The sequence below is a fragment of the Micromys minutus genome (assembly GCF_963924665.1).
Source record: "Micromys minutus genome assembly, chromosome: 21".
NCBI lineage: Eukaryota > Metazoa > Chordata > Mammalia > Rodentia > Muridae > Micromys > Micromys minutus.
This window is the reverse complement of record NC_137956.1, coordinates 24,011,493-24,019,381: the sequence shown is the minus strand read 5'-3', so window position 1 is coordinate 24,019,381 and position 7,889 is coordinate 24,011,493. Positions and strand designations below refer to the sequence as shown.

The window sequence follows — 7,889 nt, the reverse complement described above, 5'->3', positions numbered from 1 at the left end:
CACACAATGACATTCCAGACAGATATGTGCCCTTATATCAGGGCATGAATAAGAAAAATAGAAAGCATGGGCAAAGAGCATATCACACAAAATAAAATACATATGTAGGGAGTGACCATCATGTACAGGGTTAGAGCCTGATTCTACAGCGAAATCCAAGTCCTCTTGACAACGGAAGGTTTAACATTTAACAGCTAAACATATAAAAAGGAATTCATAACAGAAAAACCTACATCAATCAGAGTGACCTTTCTCAGAAATATCTTTTACAGATTTTTCTCTGGCTGTCTCTTTTCTTCTTTGCTCTACCCTAGACCTTTTTCAGTAGGGACTCTTTCATTCTTCCCTGGTAGATAACCCTCATTTTACCCTTTTCATTGTTATGAATCAGCTCCCACTGGAGAAAACCTTGAGGTATTTGTACCTGGTTTGTGGGGGATTGGGGAGCTCTTGGATACATTATCATAAGGGACTCTTCTGTTGGAAGTTTTCAAGTTGGTTCCAATTATAATGGTGGGGGAAAAGGGAAAGTCTAGGCACAGGAGCAAAAGAAACAAGTGACAGATGAAACATTTCAAGACTTTCCATGATGGAGACACACTAATCATTGTGACAACTTTGGGTAATATAATACAGTAAATGTTATTTGGGATCATAATATTTGTCCTCATGGAAATCATTCTATATAGGAAACAACTGCAGTGTTTATAGTATTCATCATTTCTTTATCTAAAATCACAATCAATTAGCAGATTTACTTATAGCCACAAATATATTGTTCTTGGGAAAATGGGGGAAATTCAACATTTAGGAAGTTTAAGGATCACGTTGTCTGTAGTCTTCCGAGTCTCATTTACGTATGCCCTCAGATGGTAGCAGCCTTCTTGTCCATTAGGAGTGAGAACTGAATCCTAGCTAAGACTCAGTGAATACTGAAGAAGCCATTTCTAAAACAAACTCATGTTTTATTCACAGCATCCAGGACTGTATTACATGGAAACAGCATTTTAAAATCTATACTGTTTCTCAGCCCATGTTATTCCTTTCCAAAAAGCATCAAAGTATGTTACATTTTATGCAGAATTCGTAAAAATGACAGGTTATCATCTACACTGTTTTGAAAATATGTGACATCTAAGGTCAGATTCAATCATTTAACTATTATACACAGGGTTGAAGTAACTGAGCATTGGAAACCTGGCAATGGTCTGTTGTGCCAAACCCACAAACTTAAAAAAAAAAATACCTACCTAAGATTTTTGTAACAAATAAAAATAAGGTACTTGGATCTTTAGTTTCCTCAAAGTGCTCGATAACATTTATTGGTAAAAAAGAATGAGTTTTCTTTAATCAGTATGTATCCATTGCAGAACAGCTTATTGGCTAGCACTGGGACTCTGTGTTCACTTCTCTATGCAAGGAATTTTGTCTGGTTTGGATCTATATGGGCCTTGTGCATTCTGTCACAGTCTCTGTGCATTCATATATGTAGCATCCTGAAATGAGTTGTCTGCCTCTCCTCAAGGCTCTGTGCAGAAGAGAAAGAAAATATTGTAAGAACCAAAGGGAATAGGTATCTCCAACGATGCAGCTACTCCATTAAAAACAGGACTAATACACTAATGATTGTAATAGCATTGGGGAATAACACTGATTCACCCTAGGAAGCTTAGCCTGCCTACACAAGTGTCCTATTATGCAATGATATTAAATGACCATGCTTTTCTTATTTCTATATTGGGAAGGTAACCCTATGACATTTAAACTATGACTTAGCCAGGATGGTTCCAATAAAATAACTCATGGGGATAAATTTCACTTTAGATTTAATGCTCATGATTTATATTACATTTAAAATAACAGTGAAGTTAACATGCCCTTACATGCAACATTTCAACTAGAATAGATGGACAGGTACAGTGAAGAAATGTTGGTCTTAGATATGGGTTGAAATCATACCAGGAATAAAATTGTTCCATAAACTCCAATGATTTTGTTTATACTTCTGACACAATGTGTTTTTGCAAAGGCATTATTACACTGCTGATAAGGAAGAAGCCATTTAGAAATATTAAGTCATTTTATAGAAAGACTTGAAAATTTTGATATGGGTCACTTTTTGTCCAATTTGTTACTTTTTCCATCTCTTGTTTTGAATATGTGTATTAGAGGCGTCTTAGAATGAAGATGAATAAAAAAAGGAGAGTCTTAAAAATAGCTGTAAAATATTTTTAAAGGTAGAGGTAGTTTATATAGCAGTATGTACTGGGTTTTATGATTTTAGTAATTACCTATTTCTGTGGACTTATTACTAATGCAGGAATCCATTTCAGTATAATTACATCCTCTTGGGGATATTGTAAGTAAATGTCTGAATAAGTTTTTGATTAACATTCGTGATATTGAGCAGAAGATTTGAATCATTTTGCATTGAGCTAAAGATGTCTAGAAATAAAAGTCTACTTTCAAGATTCATAAAATTTTGTCTCTCTTACCAATATAATAGCTAAATTAATAGAAATTTTCTTACTTGTGTGCTTGACGATAAACAAGTAAACAATTCCTACAGCCTTGAGTGGTGGACTCAAATGGACAGTAGACCTGTTCTGGTCTCATCATATGCTTTCACATGGCATTATAAAGCAGAGAAGAAAGTTTTAGCTTTCTCCTGTATAAGCCACTGATGCATCTCTTTTGTAAGAGATGTGTCTCCATCACAAGGCTATTCATTTAATGCCTTATGTGCTCTGTTGCCTGTGGCATCGTTTATTTGTTTAGTTGACTTCTTCTCTGTTCTTTAAGAAATTATCATAGGAGTACCTGCTTCCAAATACTCAGTTACCACATATTTTAGTGAGGGTCACAAACTAATTTACAATTTTCTGAGGCATCTAAACTTTATATGTCAGTTTCTGCCTCCCCCTTTTTATTATTTCTTAGAGTTTTTGTTATTAATTTTTTTAAATTTATATCCCAAATGCTGCCTCCTTTCCTAGTCCCCCACTCTAAACATTCTTCACCTGATCCTTCTCCCTTTTGCCTCTGAGAGGGTGCCCCCATATATCTACCCACCCACCTCACTTACCCTCACACCACCACTTAATCCCTTTTCAGCATTTCCCTTTTTTTCCTGGGGCATCAAGTCTCTACAGTATTAGGCACATCCTCTCCCAATGAGGTAAAATAAGGCAGTTCTCTGCTACATATGTGCCTGGGGCCAGGGATCAGCCTTCTCATGCTCTTTGGTTGGTGGCTGTTTTCCTACAAAAATAAAATGAGTTAAAGGGAAAGACTGCCACTTTATTTGCAGCTTGTTTCTTTCTTTCTTTTTTTTTTAGATCTGAAAATGTCTTTATTTTTTAGAAAATAAATTCCAGTAAGGTTAAAAAGCAATACCAGAGGGCATAGGTGCAGAACTGGGCATGTGTAGTCATTCAAAGCATCCAAGTAAGAATATGGCAATATAAATATCCAAAAAGCATCTCTTAGGTCTTCAAACAAAATTGTAAGTAATTCCTAACTAGTGAGCAGTACAGCATTTCCTAGATGGGAGAAAGAGTTAACAGTAAAGTCTTGAAAGCCTTTTCCTTGGTTAATTACATGTAGACAGTTTGATTTGATCAAACTCCTTTAACATGGATAACAGTATTACACAGGTCCACTGTTAAAACAGACAACATGTTGGAAATTACTTGTGGTATAATGTGTTCCAACAAAGCTTAGAAAATAAAGACGTTGAGTTGGCTTTGGACTAAGTTTAATAGTCATCTCCTCTGCTGACAACTTCTTTACAGGTTGGACGCAACCGTATGGTGTGTTCAAACTGTGCTGTGCATGATCCTTTAATGTCACACAATGGTGGATATGGATCTACAATGCTCAAGTCACACAGGTTCTTCAGAGCCATTAAGTATTTACTTTCTCCCAAACGATCCAGCCACCTTCTGCAGAAGGCAAGATGACATTCAGCAAGTGTTTTGTTCTTGAAAGCCTTATTGGCACATGTCCCACATCAAAATTTTTCATGTAATGTGAACATTCCATGTCGTCATGGACCACGCCCTTCCCTGTGCTGCCAAAGGTCTCAATGGCATACACCTCTCCTTCCTCCATTCTTGTAGCTTCCCCTCCTTTCACAATGGGCACGGTTTTCCCAGCGTGAATTCTATATGGCCCAATTGAATGTCCATTTGAATTACGTATGGGTTTCACTTGATATGTCTTCCCATCTATTTCTACTTCATAGGATTCCATAACTTCTTGAATGGCCTCACCGACATCACAGAGACGAACGTCAATCCCAGCACACTTTATTCCAGTATTAGTGGCATCTTTTACAGCTTTTAATAATATGTCATATTTGGGATTAAAAGTAACAGTAAAAGCACAATCGATTATTCTACCATTTATATGTGTTCCAAAGTCGATCTTACAGAGTCATTCTGTAAGACTGTCGGGAGTGTAGTGTGTAGCACAGTTGTTGAGAGAACACCCGGTGGGAAACGCCAGGCTTACATTTAACCCATCTTCCTTTATTAGCTTTCGGAAACAGTCTTCCAACCTCTCACAGATTTCTATCATTGTCATCCCAGGCTTGATCAAGCTCATGACGTATTTCCTAACTTGCCGAAGTGCTTTCGCAGCCTCTCGGAAGTCGTACCAAATCTCCTCACTAGCCTGGTCTAGCGCCTCTTTTTCCTCACTTGTGGTTCTCCAAGCAGCTGTTCGCACATCTTGTGTGGGTGGGTATTCACACTCTTGTCCCTTGAGAAACACACCATTAAGATACAGGTCACAGATTGGAACTGAGGGAGGGTCTGTTTGAACTTTTGGTCCTCTCTTCTTCCTCTTCTTTTTCCTCTTTTTCCCAGTTGCACCATCAACATCACCATCTCCATCCTCATCATCGTCATCTCTCTCTCTTTCTCCTCCAGTGCTTGTCTCTCCAACTGTTTTGTTACTTCATCCACTGAGGTACCTGATTCTTTATCAAGCTCTTGTTGCACTGCTGACACAGCCCCTTTGCCCTTCTTCTTTTTCTTCCGTCTTTTCTTCTTGGCGGCTTCCTCGGCCGTGCTGGAGGTTCCTTCTTCCCTGTCATCTGGATCCAGGTCGTCATTCAGGTGGCCCCCGAAGGACGCTGCTTCCTCCATGCCCGCCATGTTGCCCGCGAGGGAGAGGGGGAGAGAGAGGAGCAAGAATGAGCAGCGAGGGCCCGCTCCTTCTTCACCCACCTCCACCAGCGACGCCGGAAGACACGTTCCATCTTGTTTCTTTCTTATGCTATAATATTTTGAAGGCAAAATAATGTAAATGACAATCACTGAATCTAGAATCACAAGCTCCTATTCTTGTTATACTGTAAACGACTGTACATTTCTTGGGATTAATACCCAGTTGTTGGGGTTCTTTCTTAGCATTTATATTTATTATACAAGATACGAAGATACGATGCTTCCAGTAGAGGCATACACAGGAAAAGAAAATAAACAGATAAGAACTTGGGATGGTAGTCTCTGTAATGGAATGTTTACCAAATGTCTTTTTTATACACCATACATTAAGCATTAAACACAAGTAGCTAAATATTATGGAATATTCTAATGAAGAAGAAGCTTCTGGACATTATCTACCTCCCTAGGACACTACTAAACAACCTTTCTGGGAGTCATTGCTACTCATCACCATTGCAGATATTTCCTTAGCAAAATATTTTCTCTTCACACATAAAATTATTTGACTACCTAAATGACAGGGATCTTCATAAATCAAATCACTGTTTCAGTTAATGTTCAATTGCATTTAATTGGCTTTTATCTCAATTCCTTGACTTTCCCTTTCGAATATGACAGAAAATTAAAACTTAGAAGTTTTACAGAAAAGTATGAACATTTACAAAGAGCTGCGTTTCAAAGAGAAAATGGTTTTCCTGAATTAAATCAAACGAATGGATCCCATCTTTAATGTGTGTTCTGAAAACCAAACATTTTCATACTTTTTGAGAAATAAGGGTATGATGTGGTCAGAAATGCTCACATAAATACATACTACCTCTGAGATCTGAGAAATCCTTCACAGAAACATAGTATCATGAGAAATGTAGGATGGCATAATTCATTTGGTTCTGTTCCCAGTGAGAAAGAACTACTGTTAATTATAATTGTATTATCTCTTAATAAAGTTTCAACTTTTCTAGGAGCACATGTGTTAAAAAGTAAATTTGAAGCAGAGATTTAATGTTGGAAAGGATGAGTTCAACTTGTGAGGCAGTCGATTTTATTTACCAAGCATAAGAGTCATTTTACCCTCTACAGAGCAGAAACAAAATTCAGGTCTGTCTTGCTTCCAATTTAGTGAAATTGCTGTAAAACTTGAGCTGAAAATTGATTTATGTTCCCCTTTTCTTAATTTAATAATATGTTATAGCTTAATCCCTGGAATCTGTGGAACAGGCTGTGGATATACAGAGGTATCCTTAATAACACTCTGAGAAAGTATATTTCACAGAGTAAAACAAAATTCTTTTTCATATTGTCACCATGTCACTCTTTGTATTTCAGCAGTTGACATGGCTAATACAACTGAGAAACACAACACTAGGCATAAATCAGAAACGGTCAACTTTCTGAGAGTTAGACACTTCATTTTTAGCACAGCATTATTTCTACATCTTTATGTTTTATACATGCACACACACACACACACACACAGAGAGAGAGAGAGAACGAGAGAGAGAGATGTGAAGTAAGTGCAAAATTTGTGAATGAAACTTTTCTTTGTTGAGTTGGACACAGAGTCTCGCACCTTTAATTTCTCACATTCAGAAGACTTGAATTAAAGACATGGGTGTGTTCAAGTCCAACTTGCTCTGCATAGTAAGTTTTCAGATAATCAGGGTTCTATGATGAAAGAAAACTAAAGAAAGGAGAAAAGAAGGGAAAAGAAAAAGAAGAAAAATGAGGAGAAAGAGGGCAACAGAGAAGAGGAGAGAAAAGAGAAGGAGGAGAAGAGAGGGCAGGAGAGGAAAGAGAAAAAACAAGCAGGAGAGAGCAAAAGATGGCAGGAGAGGGCAATGAGGGAAAGGAAAAGGAAAGGAAAAGAAGGAAAAAAGAAGTGATAAGAGAAAAGGAGAGGAGAAGTGAGGAGATGAGAGGAGGAGAGAAGAGTGGAGGGGAAAGGAAGGAAGAAGAGGGGAGAGGAGAGAAGAGCAGAGGAGAGGAGAGGAGAGAAGAGCAGAGGAGAGGAGAAAAGAGGAGAGAAGAGCAGAGGAGAGGAGAAAAGAGGAGAGGAGAGGAGAGGAGAGGAGAGGAGAGGAGAGGAGAGGAGAGGAGAGGAGAGGAGAGGAGAGGAGAGGAATCTCTCCAGTGTGTACCACATGGTAATATCCCAAGAGTGTTGTGTAGAAGTAAATTTGGGGAGGTAAAGAGATTGTTTTCTCAAGTGTTTAAGAATGGTAAAGAATGAATACTGTTATTAATTCATTGTTTATGTGTAGGTTTAAGTGAAAGAGTGTGCTATTGTCAAGAATAAAAACATATTGGAAACTAGGATATATATCTCATTACAAAAGTCTAAGAGAGGAAGTTGCATTGCCTTGGGAAGGAAAGGGATGCAAAATACAATTCTTTGGAAACTAAGAGTTTTAATATTTGAGAAGAAAAGTTGCACTAGGCTTAAGGAAAGAAACTGTCTCATTAATGGTGCAAGGTGAGCTGGAAGGTTCAGATTGTAGCATGACCCAAGTTTACAATTGTCAGGCACATGTCCTTGCTACTTCTGCATGCGTTTCTAAGTTTTTCTTTCTGCCGTTAACATGCTTTGCTAAGAAATCTTAATTATTCAGAACTCATCGGTCATATATATGTACAGATCATTAACACACTGCTCAC

General features: G+C 37.9%; 1 pseudogene across 1 annotated transcript; it reads right to left on the bottom strand.

Moving 5' to 3' along the window:
• Positions 1 to 3,717: 3,717 nt before the first annotated feature.
• Positions 3,718 to 5,162, bottom strand: LOC308434253 (methionine aminopeptidase 2-like; annotated as a pseudogene). Its single transcript has one exon. The product of its transcript is annotated as a methionine aminopeptidase 2-like (transcript).
• Positions 5,163 to 7,889: the final 2,727 nt, after the last annotated feature.